This window comes from Canis aureus, chromosome 7 (genome assembly GCF_053574225.1).
Source record: "Canis aureus isolate CA01 chromosome 7, VMU_Caureus_v.1.0, whole genome shotgun sequence".
Taxonomy (NCBI): Eukaryota; Metazoa; Chordata; class Mammalia; order Carnivora; family Canidae; genus Canis; species Canis aureus.
Window position 1 is genome coordinate 53348870 of NC_135617.1, and position 18598 is coordinate 53367467.

General features: G+C 37.5%; 1 long non-coding RNA gene across 1 annotated transcript in view; it reads right to left on the bottom strand.

The window, feature by feature from the left end:
- LOC144317387 (uncharacterized) overlaps positions 1-18598 on the bottom strand; it is a 54047-nt gene that overhangs the window by 18480 nt on the left and 16969 nt on the right. The window contains exon 7 of the long non-coding RNA XR_013383389.1: positions 6836-6919. This is a non-coding gene — a long non-coding RNA (uncharacterized LOC144317387). The remainder of the gene's footprint in view (positions 1-6835; positions 6920-18598) is intronic.

Sequence of the window (18598 nt, forward strand, 5' to 3'; positions counted from 1 at the left end):
CCAAAGCCAACAAAAAGTTCAAATAAAAAATGGGCAAAAGTTATAAGTAAACATTTTTCCAAAGAAGACACACTGATGGCTGATAGGCAGATGAAAAGATGTTCAACATCACTAATCATCAGGGAAATGCAAATCAAAACCACGAGATGTCATCTCATACTTGTCAGAATGGCTATTATCAAAAGATAAGAAACAACAAATGTTAGGATGTGGAGAAACGGAAACTCTTGTACATTGTTGAAGGGAATGTAAATTGGCTTAACCACTATGGAAAACAATTTGAAGATTCCTTAAAAAATTAAAAATGGAATTACCATATGATACACTGTTCCACTCTTGTGTATTTATCCAAAGAAAATGAAAACACTCATTTCAAAAGATATATGCATCCCTAAGTTCATTGCAGCATTATTTATGATAGCCAATATATGGAAACAACCTAAGTGTCCATTGATGGATTATCGGACTAAAAGATGTTATACACACACAGGCTACACACTGGAATACTACTCAGGCATGAAAAAGAAAAAAATCTTGCCATTTTTGGATGGATGTTGAAGGTATTGTGCTAAGTGAAGTAAGACAAAAAAAGACAAATATCACATGATTTCATATACATGCGGAATCTAAAAACAAAACAAATGCATTAACAGAACAAGACTCATAGTACAGAGAACAGATTAGTGGTTATCTGAGAGGAAGAGGATTGGGGGTAATTGAAATGATTGAAGGGGATTTGTTATATGAGGTGATAGATGGTAATTGTGATGATGGATGATGGATGGATGTGGTGACCACTTTGTAGTGGATATAAAACTCAGATTAAGGCAGCACTGGTAGCTCGTCGGTTTGGCGCTGCCTTCAGCCCAGGGCATGATCCTGGGGACCCAGGGTCAGGTCCCAAGTTGGGCTCCCTGCATGGAGCTTGCTTTGTCCTCTGCCTGTGTCTCTGCCACTCTCTCTCTCTCTGTCTCTCTGTCTCTCATGAATATGTAAAAATAAAATCTTAAAAAAATAAAAATAAAAATCAAATTATTGTGTTGTACACATGAAACTAATATAACATTATATACCCATTTTACCTCAATTAAAAATGATTTACTTAAAAAAGAATTTAAAATAAAAGATATAAAAAACCTCAGATAAGAAGCAAGAGGCTTTTCTTATCTTTCTGATGCCTGCAGAAAATTCTGTATGTGTGTGTGTACACTAATAAAATAGAAATATAGATAAAGCATATTGAAGATATGTCAGATGAAGAGAAATCACTGTATGAAAATATTGACAGTATACTTGATGTTTTCCTCAGTTTTCTTCTCCTTTTGGTGAGATGAAAATTGCTCTGGTGTGGACACTAGATAAAAGAGTAATATTTCTCTGATTTTGATGACAATACTGAAGTCTTAATTAAGCACAGTGTATAAGGAGATCATGAACAGATTTCAAAGTCTCTTCTCCTCTAGGCTTCAAAACATGCGGATGCCACTGTCATTTCCCAAGAAGCCAGTCTTTTGTTCCATAACAAAACTAGCCAAATCTCTCTATTTTTCCAACCCATAGATTGAACACTGTTTCAGAAGCATCACTGAATTAATCTTAAAATATCTTCACCACACATCTACTTATAGTACAGTGCCTAATATTAAATAGGTGCTAATATTTTTTTAACAAATGAAAAACTATATTCTCAATTTCCAGATAAATTCCCCTGATTATGGGGAATTTATGGATTTTCCATGGAAAATCACGGAGATGCATTTTCCCATTTGCACTTTAACAAATTACCAGACACCTTGAATCAGTTAATGATGTTACTATAGATACAGAGAGCAGAACATCTCCAGATTGGTATGTAAATAATTACTGCCATAATAAACCAAATAATCAATAAATAACAAAGTTATTGATGAAGTTATTATTGATTTCTTAAATGTATGCATCAGCCACCACTTTTATTTCCTCAGCTTTGTCTTCATATTGTCAGGAGTTATTTCAACTCATTTAAATTTAATTGATCTAAAATTTTTGAGACAGAATTTTTTTTAAAGGACTCTACTTCAGCATTTAAAAATGATGTGATTTCTAATTTTTCCTATATTTATAATTATACAGATGCATTTCTAAGCACATTTACGTATATTTTTAAAATTAACAAATACTCTCTACCAGTAATTTTTTGCGAACTCTAGAGGAACAGAGTTTAGTAGGACACATTACTTTCAGAAACTCACTACTGGAGCACCTGGGTGGCATAGCTGGTTAAGCAACCAACACTTGGTTTCAGCTCACACAGCGATCTCAGGATCATGAGATCAAGCCCCTGCATCAGACTCCATACTCAGGCTCAGTATGCTTAAGACTCTCTCCATCTCCCTATGCCCCTCCCCACTGTGATTTCTCTCTCTCTTAAATAAATAAACAGATATTTTAAAAAAGAAAAAGTAACTAACTCACTATTATAAGAATGTATAAAGATGCAAACATACAAATTTAAAATCATGGTTTCATTTAAGTATTCTGAATCAGAGGATGGGGGTAAAAGAGGTATCTAGTAGGTTGAGGCCAATGAGGTAACCGAACATCCTACAGTGCACAGGACAGGCCTCACAATAAAGAAATGTCTCTTGCAAATTGTCAATAGTGCAAAAGTTGAGAAATAGTAGGTTTAAGAAAAAAAGATACTGGATGCCCAGATTAGAATTCAGATCTGTTGACTCTGATGTGACCATAAGACAAATTACATCATTGTGTCCATCTCTCTGTGAAATGTATAACAAGTCCACTTTGCCAACATGGGGGAAATTATACCTACCTTAAAGAGTTCTTACAGGATTAGATGAGATACATTTGGATATCCTAAAATTTTCTGTTAACCTTATACTCTAATAGGAGCTCCAGCTCCTGTTAAGGACACACCCTCTAATATTTTCTAATTTGTATTTTTATATTTATCCTTTGATAATACATTGTTTGGTTCTACCTGTTGTGGTTTTACATAAACAAATTATTTTCTCACATCATATTTTTGGGGGTTTTCTGTGTTGAAACTTGTAGTTGACTTTATTCATTTCATTAATATTTCATTTTATGAATAAGGATTCATTGTTATTGATAGTATATTTTGTGAATAAATATACCACAATTTACTCATTTTACACTGACAATTACTTCGGTAGTTTACAGGTTTTGCTATCACAAATAATGTCTCCATGAACATTCTGTACTTTTCTAAGTGTATACCTAGGATAGAGTTACTGAGCATCAGAGGGTACATTTATTCCACTTAGATCATTAATGACACTAGCAGAAGATGAGAATTTTTATTACATTAATCCTTACTAAGGCATTTCTATGCTTTTCTATTTGTTTTCTAATTAAAAGACATGAAATGTTTGTGCATTTGGGCTTTAATTTGTTCATTTATAATTAACGAGATTGATCTCTATTTATGTTTATTGTTCAATTGTGTGTCTTAATAAGTCAAATGCCAGCTCCTAGCTATTATACATTTTTTCTTCCTGATTTATAGGAGTTCTTTTTATGTTCAATATACTAATCCTTTTGTTATACATATTGCAAGTATTTTGTTGCCTTTATGGTATCTTTTGTTAAATAGTAAACCTCAAATTGAATGAAACGATCTTTAGTCCATCCAGAATTGATTTTTGTGATGTATAAGCTAGGATTTAATTTATTTTTTTCGCAAAATATAACTGAGCTTTTCTTCCATACCTTGTTTTATTTTTTTTAAGATTTTATTTATTTATTCATGAGAGACACAGAGGTAGAGACATAGGCAGAAGGAGGAGCAGGCCTTTACTAGGATCCTGATGTGGGACTCAATCCCAGGATTCCAGGATCACACCCTGAGTCAAAGGCAGACACTCAACCACTGAGCCACCCAGGTGCCCCACACCATCCTCTGCCCAATGATATGCGACATGAACTTTGTCATACATCGAGGTGCCATAAATGCATGGGCTTGTTTTGTGGCTCCACATCAATTCCCTTGGTCCTTTTATTAGCCAACTCTACCTAAGTCAATACTATAATATCTTTAGAACAAGTAGTTTCTCATTGTTGGTATATATCATGTACCCCTCATGTCATACATTAGTTCTTTTTCTTCTTCAGGAGTGTTTGGCTTTTTTAAAATGCTTTTCCATTTAAATTTTAAAAAGGAAGCATCTAGTCAATTCTTAGTCAATGCTAGCATTTTCACTGAAATGTCATTGAAATTGTATATCAATTTGAGAAAATATGACCGTATGATATTGAGTTTTTGGCTTCATGAACATAGTGTATGTCTCCATTTAGGTTTATAAAATGTTTTTCAATAAAGTATATAACATTTTCATAAAAAGTTTTACATATATTTTTATAGCTTCTTAGCTATGTCATTTTTAGAAAACCATTATAAATGATATAAATATTAATTTTTCCAACTGTTACTGATCTAAAGAAATGTAATTACTATAGGGTGCCTAGGTGTCTCAGTTGGTTGAACAACCGACTTGATTTAGGCTCAGGTCATGATCTCATGCATTGTGAGATTGAGCCCCACATTTGAGCCCCTTGTTCAGTGAGGTGTGTCTGTGTGAAAGAGTCTCTCCTTCTGCTCTCCTCCTGCTCTCTATCAAAATAAATAAATAAATCTTAAAAAAAAGAAATGTAATTACTATGTAACATTTTCTAATTAGTATATGGAAAAAACAACGGATGGTTTACAATCTATTGATTATACAGCAAGTAATCAGCTCTCACCTTGTTATAATTTTATATATTTATTATCTACCTTAAAAATAATGTTGATGTTAAAAGATTCTTTCTCATTCTTAGATGATATTCACTAGGATGATCATCCTACTAATACTAGGCATCAAAATTTTGTTTTTATCCAGAATATGTTTCACCAATGAAACCTGTTACAGAGTATTCTCTTTTTATTTTGTGAGGACAACAACCTAACTTAGAATCAAATTCTTAAATGGATGTCTCATATATAGTGACATATAGGAGCTATTACTGATATATTTTAACAAATAAGGTGAATTAACTTATTGGGTTATGTATATACTTTTATTGTAACCTACATAACAATTTGTTTAAGTCAGTGTCTCACCTGATTACATTTATCATAGTCTCTCCTTAAGAGTGAGTGTACTTGAATTTCACAAGAGTGTGATTTTTCTGGTTTGACATTTTTATTGTCGGGAATGCCTCCAGACCTAGAGAAACAAGGTCATTTCTTTAAAATGTTAAACTCTTCCCTGGTCTAAAACTTTATTCTTCTTTGCAGTTTTTTTTAAAGGACTTAAAAAAAAAGGTCCAATTAGTAAATTTTCTGGAGAATGCCAGATGTCCTCTCTTAATTTACCACTTTCACCTTTACTTCCTGTCCTTGCAGCCATACACCAGCAAAGGGAAATAGATAGCTCTGTGTTGTCTCAACAAATACAATTTGAGAAATAATATTTGGGGGAAACCTTGATAGTTTAAAGTCAGAAGATGTACCCAAACTAACTTCTATTACTTATGGGCAGGCAACAAAAAAATCAAATAACCAATAACCCATTCTCTTCCCAGAGCTGCAGGCATTTGACTTACATTTGGGTCCAGAAGCCTTTCTTTAGCTAATTCTGTTTTTATTGGCCAATTCTTTCATTATTTTTATATAAACTAATCAATGTAAGCTCTAGTCTAGACAGCAAAATCAGCAAGTCCCTTCTATGTGCCTCCGTCTGACATCCATGGGGCTGCTACCCTGTATCTCTAAAGGATACATGTTAAAACTTCCTATTATGTTTACCAGAAATAGAATTAAGGATTAAAGGAATATTATATAGTTTCTGCCTTTTGGTACAAAAAATCTGCCTCTATTATTATTATTTCTAGTTTCTATTTTTATTTCTTTTGTCAAGCCTCCTTCATGCAGCCTTTTTAGTACAGTTTTGAACTAGCAACTAGCGAGCTAGTGATAGTTACATAGTGACAAAGAACCCATATTCTCCAACCCATCAGGAGAAAAGAAGAAGCACATCTGATATCCTTTCCTGTAAGTAAGTCTTTGTTAATATTCTCCTTGATCTTTGAAGGCTTAATCCAGCAAAGGTAGAGGGACTCCTGTGTGTTTCCCTCTTTGCCACCAATCTGTGTTTTATGTCCCATTTCATCAGGCAGAGCGGGAGAGAAGGAAGTTTCCTTCCGTTGTTTCTCCCAGGCCAGATGAAATAAACCTGGCAGGAGCAGATGTTAAATTGAAGCCTATGAAAAGTTAACACTATCTTCTGTAATTGAAACCTTAGGGAGGAAGGCTTGAGACAACTGCCAATGGACATAGAATACCAATGCAAGAGTTTATTCCCAGGGGCATTTCTTGTACCCTCTCATACATGAAAGCAGAGTAACCAATAGATGGGCAGACAGTGATGGGTCCATGTGAATAGAAGGCTTCAAAAGATACTCCAGGCTTAGTTCTAGCTGTACCGAACCCCACAGTGAGCCTTTCTCAAAGGTTCTTCTTCAAGACCTTTCTTTCTTTCTTTTTTTTAAAGATATTACTTATTTATTTATTTACTTCTGTATTTATTTATTTGAGACATGGGGGGGGGGGCGGTGGCGAGCAGAGACACAGGCGGAGGGAGAAGCAGGCTCCCTGCAGGCAGCCCAACGTGAGACTTGATCTCGGGTCTCCAGAATCACGCCCTGAGCCAAAGGCGGCGCTAAACCACTGAGCCACCCGGGCTTCCCTTCAAGACCTTTCTGAGGCATTTCAGGCAAGAGAGCCCCCACCAACTTGCCTCTCTTTTATCAAGTGGATTCCCTTCCAACTTACCAATTAGAAGCCTTTGTAGAGTGTATCCTCCGTTCCAATGTGTGCCTACATGATGAACACCTACAGCTTCCAACTAGGCCAGAGCTAATAAAAATAAATAAATAAATAAAAAATGAACTAAATGTTTAGAAACATGGTCTTTGACCCTTTTTGGTGATTCTTTTAGTGCTATTGTCATATCATTAGCACTCAGCTTCTCCAGATCTTTATCATTAAGTCCCTCATGACTATATATTGGGTTTGTTTTCTATAACCCTTTCACATGGACACACACAGAGTGCTCATTTTGCATAAATCACACTGCTATGTATTTGTTGCCTGTGAGTGTGGGATGTTTAGGCAATGTATCTCACTCCCTACTCTTAAAAGTTAAAAATTCATTTGAAGTTATTATGATTCAAGGATTGTGAACTCAGGCACTAGAATTATTGCTGCACCTCTTCCTACTTGTGTAATCTTGAGCAAACCACTTAACTTCTCAATGATTCAATGTTCATATCTGTAAAATAAGGATAATTATCCCATCTACCCTTTATTTGACTATTTAAAGTGTTAAGGCATGAAAAATACCTTCAACAGAGCCTGGCTCATAGTGAGATCTAAAAACAATTACCTATTGTTGTTATAATCCTTTTACTTGACTTGCATCATATAAACATAATAATGGTTCTAGTATTTGAAGATTTAGGATATAATGACTCACTATTACTAAAAGTGTCATCTACCCTGTGTCACACAGAAAAAATGAGAGCAAGCCCAATAGGATTTTGTTTGTTTCTTTTGTGGAAAGACTCAAGTTTAGTTTAAATATGGTGAACAGAATAGCAGAAAGAAGTACAGGACAAAGTGTAGGGCCAGGATCATCCTCAACCTTCCCTATACTTGTGGGTAATGTGTTTCAATAAAAAGTATAAGGATGTCCAACCACTAGAAAGAAATGATAATTTTGTAAGATGGTAGAGGTGTTAATTATCACTGCAGGCATTCATATTACACTATCTAGAGGTATCAAATTAATGCGTACACTTTAAATTTACACCATGTCGTATCTGAAACACATATCGAAAAAAATTGTCAAGTGTGATGATGAGTACTCTTCCAAGCAGGTATGCCTAAAAACAACTGTGCGCAAGTTCTGCTGGGAGAGCCATTGCTCCCACCATCATCCCATCTCATCTGCAGGTGAGAGTTATGCTCAGAAGGTTTGTGAACACATCTCAGAAGATGTGAGAGAAGAGAGGGCAGCAGAGGATGGAAGTGGACCCAGAGCAGGGGATGCTGAAGGCAAGACGTGGCCTACCGGTGTCCATGTGTTCCAGCGCAGGCAAAACTGCATGAACGTCATGAGACACAGAGGACAGCTTCCAAAGCTGTTTTCTTCATCAGCATTTTCTGTATTTCCCTCTGTATGTTTCACCTGTTACTAGGAAATCCCCCGACTTCCCCATATCCTTCCCACCCACCCGTTTTACTAAGTCTGTATTCTTTGGCACCTTCAGCTATTGCTCATTTTAATTATTTACCTCATTTGCCTCTTTTAAAAAATATTTTATTTACTTATGAGAGACACAGAGAGAGGGGGGCAGAGATATAGGCAGAAGGAGAAGCAGGGTCCCTGTGGGGAGCCTGATGTGGGACTCAATCTTAGGACCCTGGGATCACGACCTGAGCCAAAGGCAGACACTCAACCACTGAGCCACCCAGGTGACCCTCATTTGCCTCTTTAAACGTAGAGTTTGGGCTTCCGGTTTTGTGCCAGGTCCCTTTGAGTGCTTCCATGCTCTCATCCCTCACCTTAATAGGAGGAAGACTCTGCACAGAAATATTCTCAAAAGTGTAAGTTAAACCCCTCTCGGCCTTGTATTTTTGTCTTGTTGGATCCTAAATCGTTCTGGGACATAACCATGCAAGACCTATTCTTAATCATGGCCCTATTAATGGAAGACCTAGGGCACTCTCCCGGTTTAAATTTTGCATTCCGCTCGATTCTTGCAGTGTCACACAGTCTTTCTCTTTTCCTATTTCATTTACTTAGATGTGACTTTACAGAATGAGTGAGGCATCTGCAGCCAGGGGGCAGATCTCTCAAGCAGCATAGTGTATCCTTTTCAGAATTTGCCAGTGGCATTCGTCTGCCTGGCATGGAATTGTGAATTACCTGTACCCTAATTCCCCTGCTGCCACCAGCAGGGCATCCAAAGGATAGGCGATGCTCCCAAGGGGTTTCACCTCTGCAGAGAAAGGTAATAGTAGGAATCCACCTATTTATACATGGGCAGAGTAGGGTGAATGGCCGTGACAGGTTTTCCAATTGTTAACTTTTCATCCAGTTTTCCTTTCTCATCCACCAGGGGAATAGGAGTTTGGCTTTGGGAAATGGAGTAGATTTTTCCACAGTGCTCCTCTTTTTCCACTTGTGAAAGAGAGAAAATGCATTTGAGCAAGAACTTCAGACACAGTAGCTTCCTTGAATTGTAAATAGAAAACACAGAATCAGTTGGCTATTGTGGCAGTTAATGAGAAGGAGAAATTATTTTTGTATTTCTCACAAAACTCCTGGCTCCCCTGGGCCTGGTACAGTACTTAGGAAAGATGATTTTGAAGGATTTTTCAGTTTTGTATTTTGTTTCTAAGATAATGGATGCTCTGTGAAGATCAGCTTTCTCTCAACAACTCAGAAATGTCTGTATTCTTAAAACTAGACAATATTTTATTAGTAAAATTGCATTATTTATAATTAGATACTTACCTTACTATTTATTTTTAAAAATGGAAAAGTATAGAGATCTTGGCTAGGCATTCAAGAACTCTTTAAATTATCTTTCCAGCTTCTCTCCAAATACTTCTCAATATTAGCCAAACCAGTTGGCTTTTTTTCCCATCAGCATTTTTCAAATGTTACATCCTTATCTTTTGTATTGTCTTCTCACCACTGCCAAAATGCTTATTATTCAACACCAAGTTCAAATTTCATATACTGGGTTACTTTTCCTGAACATCTCAACTAAATATAATCTCCCTGTTCTGCTGTTTGCTTAGATAACTTCTAGTCATTAGAATTTTGCTTTTGCTGTTTGCTTAGATAACTTCTAGTCCTTAGAAAGGATTCTGGCAATTTCATATAATGCAAATATTCACCAACTTTGGAGTGCCAGTAAAATGCAGCTTCCAAGGCTCTATCCTTATGAAATTCTGACTCAATAAATCTTGGGTGGGCCCCTGGCATATGCATTTTAACAAACATGATAAATGCGTCTGATACAAATCATGTGTTGAAAAGTTTCAATGTGATGTTTTATATATTTTTTTAGTTTTTTTTTTAAGATTTTATTTATTTGACAGAGAGAGAGAACAAGCACAAGTAGGCAAAGTGACAGGCAGAGGGAGAGGCAGGCTCCCCACTGGATCCCTGGGTAGCTCAGCGGTTAAGCGCCTGCCTTCCACCCAGGGCGTGATCCTGGAGTCCCGGGAACGGGCCCCACATCGGGCTCCCTGCATGGAGCCTGCTTCTCCCTCTGCCTGTGTCTCTGCCTCTCTCTCTCTCTCTCTCTCTCTCTATGTGTGTGTGTGTTTCTCATGAATAAATAAACAAAATCTTTAAAAAAAAAGATTTAAAAAATATTAATCAATATTAATAGCACTAATTTAGGGGCATCTAGGTGACTTAGCAAAGCGTCTGACTCTTAATCTCCGCTCCAGTCTCAATCTCTGGGTCATGAGTTCAGGCCCTGCAATGGTCTCCATGCTGGGCGTAGAGCCTACGTTTAAAAAATAATAATAATAGCACTGATTTATGTAGTTCTCCTTAGACATGTCAAAATCAATTTTTTATGCTAAGTGCAATATTAGGAAGAAGGTTGATCTGTAAAGTTATTCAAAAGAGAAAAAGCGGCAATATTGGAGTTTTTTATGACAGCAAGAGGACAAGAAGAAGTTTCAAACTAATGGTTATAATTAAATATTGATTTACTCGGGGTCAGATACTCTCCTAATATTTTGGTACACTTCCTTTTAGGGGACACCTAGGATTCTTTATTTTCTAAATGTCATCCCTTGTGGTAAAAGTGAGTACTGAAAACTGAAACCTAAAAATTATAAGGCTGCCGTAGGACATCTTGTTGAAGGGAAACCAATTTTCCTGGTGAGAAACTTGGTTTCATTTTTTATTTTATAAATGTTGGCTTAATACTGATTACGTGTCATGGAAAAGCCCCACAACATTCGCTACATCAAATGCTGTGAAAATTATCCAGCTCATATTATACCTCTAAGCACTTCACCAAAATGTAATAATTTCCTGAAACATAAAAGAAACTTTTCCCCATCTTTATTTTTTGTCAAGTGAGAGTACTGTGTTTGTACTTTAGTTCTCACTTTCCAAACTAGAGGCCCTGAGTCGCCTTGATTTCTTCTCCCTGGTAGTGAAGCTAGAGCTTTGAAATCTCTGCCCCTAGGATCACTGGTTCCAGCTTCCTGGGTGTCGCTGGAGGAAAACTATCTCTAGTTGTCAGACAAAATGAGAATCCAAATCACTGACTTACAGAACGAGAAAATCCCCTTTCTGGAAGGTTCTATGGCTGTCTTTCCCTGATCTGGAAAGAATTATGTAAATATTCTATAGAAGTAGTTATAAACTCTCTTCTGGGAAAGATGGCTCCACAGCCTCCCTGAAGCCAGCGGAGATGGCTTGACATCTGCTCCTGGATCTAGATTCTTTTTCCTAGTGATCACCTCACATGTGGTGCTTTCCTATTTAAGCTCATTACAATGTACCCTAGAGATGTGGGTCAGTGGAAGAACTTTAAAATGGACGCTCATTCCCTCTGTGGATACACACTGCCAACAAGAGGCACTTTGCAAACATGTCTGCCCAGGTTGCTGAGTTCCCATCTCTGGAGGTTAGTAGTTTTGACTTGATATTCCTTGAGGACTTTTTTCCTTTTTCTTCTTCTTCTTTTTCTTCTTCTTCTTCTTCTTTTTTTAAGCTTAACACTTCTGAGTGAACATGCTCTTTTTTGAGAAGTCTGAATGACTGCTACGCCTCCTGGTTAGCTGTCTCTTATCATGACTTAGTTCACACACTGTGTCTTAAAAGAGTGGAGGTCTACCTACTATACTTTGGGTCACATTACACCTTGTATTGCCTTCCTCAGAAAGGCCTAACTTTGGTTTCGTCATGCTTCGTAGTCTTCATAAGAAAGTTCTAAGACTTTCAGCCGCCTTCCCAGCAGATTGCCTGAGGCCTTATATCCCTGAGACCATTTGCAGGTTGAAAGTATGGTGATAAAAGTCTTTGTTTTACAACAGAAGGGGTTAGATACCAGAGTTTCTTTTCCCAAGACTGATGTTCTATAGAAGTGATTTTTTTTCTCGATCTCTATTCTCACCCCTTCTTTTCGTTGCCTTATTTTCTTTTTTCTTTTCTTTCCTTTCTCCCTCCTTCCCTTTCATTCTCTTTCTCTATCCCCCACCCTGTCTCTCTCCTCTTTGGTTTTCTTTCTTTCTTTCTTTCTTTCTTTCTTTCTTTCTTTCTTTCTTTCTTTCTTCTCTCTTCTCTCTCTCTCACCTTCCTTCCTTCCTACTAAAATTTGGAACAAGATTATTTTTGGTATCTCACTTGAGAAACCATAGTCATTCCTCTAACTTTTCAATTTTCCAAATATATATGTAACTTTTACTCATCTTCTTATATACTATGTCTTTCTTTTCCTACCCCTACATGTCAAGTATCTATTTTCCCCTAAGAGTATCATTTGGTGGTCTTTATTCCTTCCCTCTCTGAAGATTGCCTAAATATCCATTCTTCAAAAGGATGTTCTAAGTCAATCATGGCTATCCCAGGGTTTGGTTTTGTTTTGTTGTTGTTGTTTTTGCCAATGATTGGTTTAGAAATGGGCATGTGACCTCATACTGGCCTATGAGATTGGAGAAGTCCAATAGGGGCTTTTAAGAAAGCACAGTTTTGCAGAATTTCCTTTTTACTGGGCAGTCTATCAATGCCACATTGGAAAAGTCATAATTTTTTTACAAACAAAAATGTATTTGTATAGGATAAGTAGCTAATTTGCTTAATTACTTGAATGTTGAGCAATAAACTGCACCATTTAATTATTTCTAATTTTTCACTCATATATATGATTTTAGAGAATAGTCACTTCTTTTAAAATGTTATTTAAATTATATTCCCAGAAGTTGAATTACTAGGCCAAAACTAGACAACTTTTGTTTCTTAGTTTCCAAAAAGTTTATACTAACTTTAGGTGCCATTAGTAGTCTAGAAATTTTGTCTATCCACAACTCTGAAAGAAGCAGGCATCATACCTTTTTACTAATTTGCTTGAATGTGCTTTTCTTTGATTCTTGGAGAGTCTGAACATTTTCCCTCTCACATCTGTTAGTTGTATTTCTCTTTGGACACTTCCCATCCATTTCCTTTCTGACAATTATCTATAGGGTCTTATTTTTCTCAAATAAATATGTGGGAACTTTTGATGTAACATAGTTATTGGCCCTTTCCTTATTTGCTGAAAATACTGTGTACTTTCCCACTTGGGATACCTTATTTTGACTGCAAAAGTTTGAAGCCTTAATGTCATCAAATTTGTTTATTCTTCCTACATGATTTCTTTTACTATTTTCCAGGGTAGAGAGTTCTCTCTCAAATCCCCCAAATCCAGTGAATATTAAATTCCTCATCTGGTTTCCCAACATTTTATTTTCCTATTTAATTATTTTATCCAACTGGAATTACTTTTCACCAGTATTTGGAGTTTCGAGTCTTGATTTTTTTTTTTTTCCTGAAATGCTAAGCAGCTATTCAACTACCATTTACTGAATAATCCTTTGCTTCCCTGCTGCTTTGATAAAATAAATCTTGTATATAATAAAGTCTGTTTTGAAGGACTCTCTTCTGCTCCATTTAGCTTTGCTTTGTAGTTCTCAAGACACTTTAACATACATTATCTCATTTCATCCTTCCTACCCCACACTGATTGCCTGGTTCACCCCCTGCTGCTTCCCCTGCAATGCAAACATCAAACAATCTGACTTGTCCCCTCTCCCTCTTCTTAGATGGAAAACAAAACCCTGAAAGGTGAAGCCACTTATTAACCAGCCCTCCCAGCCATTTAGTATTGGGGAGAAATGGAAAATTTCAGTCTTCACTTAGCCCTGAGCCCTGGGACACCTCATCCTGACACTGGGGAAAACATGGATCGCCATTTGTTTGGGCTTCAGGATCACATGCAAGGCTCCTTTGGGGTTCCCACCCCTTAACTTCGAACTAGGAAGCATTGCACACACACGTTCACCTGGCAGGATACTGGAAGCCTCTGCTCCTCCAGCAGAGGGCAAACAGGCAGTGGGCGGTGCGGAAACAGCCCCCCTGCATCTGTGCTTCGCAGCCTGCGTGTGCTTGGCACTAAGAACTCTGCTTCTCTGTCAGTGCATTTGTGCGGTGACACATATTCTCCGGTGATTAGATTAACGCTGGCAAAGCCAATATGAAAAACCCACACAGATTACCACTGTCACCCGCAGTAATTACATTTATTCATTTCCATTTAGCCAAGTTTTTACAAGCCGAGCAAGGGGCCAAATAAGCAATAAACACAGAGGCAAGAAATTAAAATGCTGATCTGTTTGCTGTGAAAACAATCAAACTATCATCTTTCTTTAGGCACCTCATTCATCATCGGATAGGGCCACACTGGTGAAATGGAGGTGGGGAGCCTAATGTTATTACATGTAAATTCACTAACATGAAATTACTGCCCTTGATGTGATTTTACTAATAAATTAGTTCATTTCTACCTTTTCGCTAGAGACTTTAGGGACCGTGGAGAATGTACATGTGTCTCGTAATCTTGCCTGCTTTATTTCTGGCCAGCTAGCTGCTAAATTTCTATTTCTTTTCACTCCCTCCCATCTGATTCCTTCGTTTCCTTGCTATGCCTTATTGGATAAACATGCCATACAATTTGTTGTCTTCACATGTAGTTTAGAAATAAGCAGCTTAAGGACAAATTCTCTTTCGCAGGCAATGAGAACAGCATCGGGAAGCATTATGAATATAATGGGTCTTGCAGCTAGTTGGCAGCTATTATTAATTCATTGTTGGGTGTGGTGGTTTTTCTCATTTCTGTATAAATTTTCAATTTGAAAACAGAATGGAGCCAAACTTTGCCATGTCAAGTTGCTATTGAAGCAAGGAAATCAATCTGCAAGCAGCTCCCTCCACTTGCTCCCCTTCTGCTGTCTTCAGAGTAGCAAAGGGAGCACAGTGGAGGGGCAGCCAATGGCTCACAGAAGACTGATGTGGAGCCACCGATCCGCTCCCTCTCTGGGACTTGCACGGTGCTTCCCTTGCTTATTGTTAATGGCCCATGTCCGAATGTAGAATATTTCACTTATTTTTTAAGATTTCATCTGCTCAGCTGTTTATTCCCAACCCAATCTTGCAATTCATTTTTTGCAAGATTACGAATGGTTTCTATGAAAGTGATTTTGATGCTACAGATGAAGAAGTGGAGATACTGAGAGAACTGGAGAGGGAGGGAGAGACGAGGCTTTGTGGGAACCCCTTCCCCCTCCCAATTCTCTACCTGCCCCCAAATGGAGATTCTGTGAGATATGGTTCAATGCTAAGCCTTAGGGAAACATAAAATATGCACAATAGTATATTCATGCTTTATACAGTAAAAATGTGTTAAAAAAGAGTTTCTTTGATGCAGTGATTCAGTGAAAATCCAAAGCTCAGTAATGGTAGACATTATACATAACACTCACCTCACACATGATCATTGGATAGAGTTCCCTCATCCCCTCCATAGAGTTCTGAATAGAGTTCCCTCATCCTTCCAATTAATGAAATTGGCATATTGAGGAAGAAACCAATATGAATAGGAAATAACTTTTATGCTTTTTGATTTGAATTTAACTCCATGTGAAGTTATATAATGAGGGAGATTGTGCATCTAAATTTTTTTCTTTTTTTCTGGAAGAAAAATGAGAATAATCTGTTTACCTAGAATGATTTGATAATTGGCTAATTGACTATTTTCATTAATGAGTGAAATATTTGGGGATCCCTGGGTGGCGCAGCGGTTTAGTGCCTGCCTTTGGCCCAGGGCGTGATCCTGGAGACCCGGGATCGAATCCCACGTCGGGCTCCCGGTGCATGGAGCCTGCTTCTCCCTCTGCCTGTGTCTCTGCCTCTCTCTCTCTCTCTCTGTGTGTGACTATCATAAATAAATAAAAATTTAAAAAAAAATTAAAAGTGAGTGAAATAGTTGGATCACCTATTTGAAAATAACTCTAGTCAATACGTATCTATTAATCAATTACTGTGTACAGAATCCTAAGCTAAATGTTGTGCCATAAAACCAAAATAAATAAGTCCTGCTTTTGGGGATTTAAGATAAGATTCTTTTAGCTCCTGAGGCCACCATAGGGACCCACATCTCTCTTGGTACACCCAGAGAGCCTTAAACTTTTCCTTCATAGTTCTTCCTATACAGTTGGACATTTTATTTTATTTTATTTGTTTGTTGATTTCCTTAGTGTCTATCTTCCCAGTTTGAGTATATTCTCCAGTAGAGCAGGGACTGTTTCAGGATTTTCCATAATTGTGTCCTCATCGAGCACATATTAAGTATTAAATAAATAGATATTGGACACAGCTAAATAAAGTACTGGAGGGAAGTTTTCTCAAAAGGAGAAAAGTGCTGCTTGCCAACTAGATACTTGGAATAAAATAGATGATGTCATCTGGAAGCTCCAAGGGTTATTAGTCAATTAAGCATCTGTGTTGATAAATTCAAGGTGTTACTTTTGCTAAGTCATGATTTGTGAGGAAGTGTGATAGGCTCAGATGAAAGACTTGAGAAAATGGGGAGCTGCAGACATGTGTGTGCTCATGTGTTGGGCTTTGGATTCCCTCCACGAGAGAGGAACATACTGTAATTTCTCTCTCCTGCAATGTGCTGTAAGAATGAGTACCACTACTCCCACCATTTCCCTCCTAATCCATGGCTTTCGGGGGTAATCATGAAGATTAGTACATGGATGCACAAACCCTCCACCACATACACTAAGCAAAGGTGTGGTTTGGTGTTGGTTTAATAATATAGTGTTATCTTGCTCAACAACTGTAATTTCCATGTTCTTATTGATTGTAATTTATAACATCATTAGCTTTCTAAACTGCCATTAACTAATGATGGACTCTGTGGGCTAAACAGCTCTTTGAAATCAGTTACTGACAAGTTGGCCCCAGAAGCATTTATCAAAAGGGTAATGGATCCCTATTGGAGTGACAATAAATTAGGTTATGCTCTTATCGAATTAAACAATGGATGAAGGAAAATTAGCTATCAATAAACATCTATAAAGCCTTCCCGATTATTCCCAGTCAATTATATCAATTAGAGATCAAACAGGGGACCCCTGCAGTACGTTAAATAGGACAAACCAGAGCCCAAAGAGGCCAAATTGTGTTACAAAATGCAACACCAGGGGCAGCTGCAAAAGAGGTCATCATTACTGCCATTGACAAAGGGGCTGCTTTATTAGAACATGGGGTATCGCCTGGAGGCTTGCTTCTGGCTAAAGGACAAAGACTCCCTAATAAAGGCAAAAAGAGGGAGAGAAGCCAGAAAGGAAGAACTGGAGGAAGGAAAGGGAAAGTTATGTGAAGCACAGCACACGGTAGGATGAGAAAGGGGCTGCAGAATTGTCGGTGTATGGGCAGCCTATCCTTTCTGATACAATGAAATTAAAGCTTTCGGCTTGTAAGGATGTTTCCCTAGCTCTCCGCAAAACAATGACTTTTGTGGAAGCCATTATCATTTTTAGGAAGTCTTAATCATGCATGCATATAGATAAATGTATGTGTGAGTATAGACAGATACACAGATATGTGGATAGATACATACGTAGATATACAACCACACTCCTCTCCATTTCATGGGCTAAGGGTCTTAATAAGCTTGAGCTGATTTTCTTTAAATGTCTTGATTAAATTAGAAAGCTTAAGAAAAATGGAACAAAATGTTTTCAAGTGATTTGAAATCACTGTTGTGGTTCAAGGGGAACTGGGAAACCTGATTTTTTCTAATAGTCATACATCAATTTCCTTATGCTTCGTGCAATAGATTCTCAATAAACACTTGTTGTTCAAATCTGACAAAAGGCCTGAATTTTACATACAGGGAAGAGGAAATCACAAACACAGAATAGTGTAGTGGTCATCCGGGGCTGCGAATCCAAAGTTCTTTTGACATATGTGCCTTTTGGTCCTGCTGACATTTTTTTTTAATAAGGGATGTATACCTTTTTGCTCCATGTCTTTGAATTTTATGGACATTTATCATGTGTTTTAGACATATTCCACTGTTCCATTCCATTGTTCTCCAGTGAGAAATCGCTCACCAGGAGCCACCACCGATGCTGTGCCTCTGCACATTTTGAACATTTTTAGGAACCCAAGATGATATCTATCTAAGAACCTTAAATAACTTATTCCCATGTATGACCCTTACAAAGCTCTGTTGGGGCTGGCTTTACAGTGAGCGGAAGCTAAAAAGACCTAAATAGAAGCTAAATAATGAGAGGAAGGAAAGACTTGGGGAAGTCAGCATGACTTGATACGATGGCCTTGGAGGCGGGCAGTGAGTCTTGAACTCAAATTCCATTTCTGCCACTTAAAAGTTTCCTTGTCAACCGATTTGCTTAACTTTCTCTTTATTGTATATGGGGATGCAA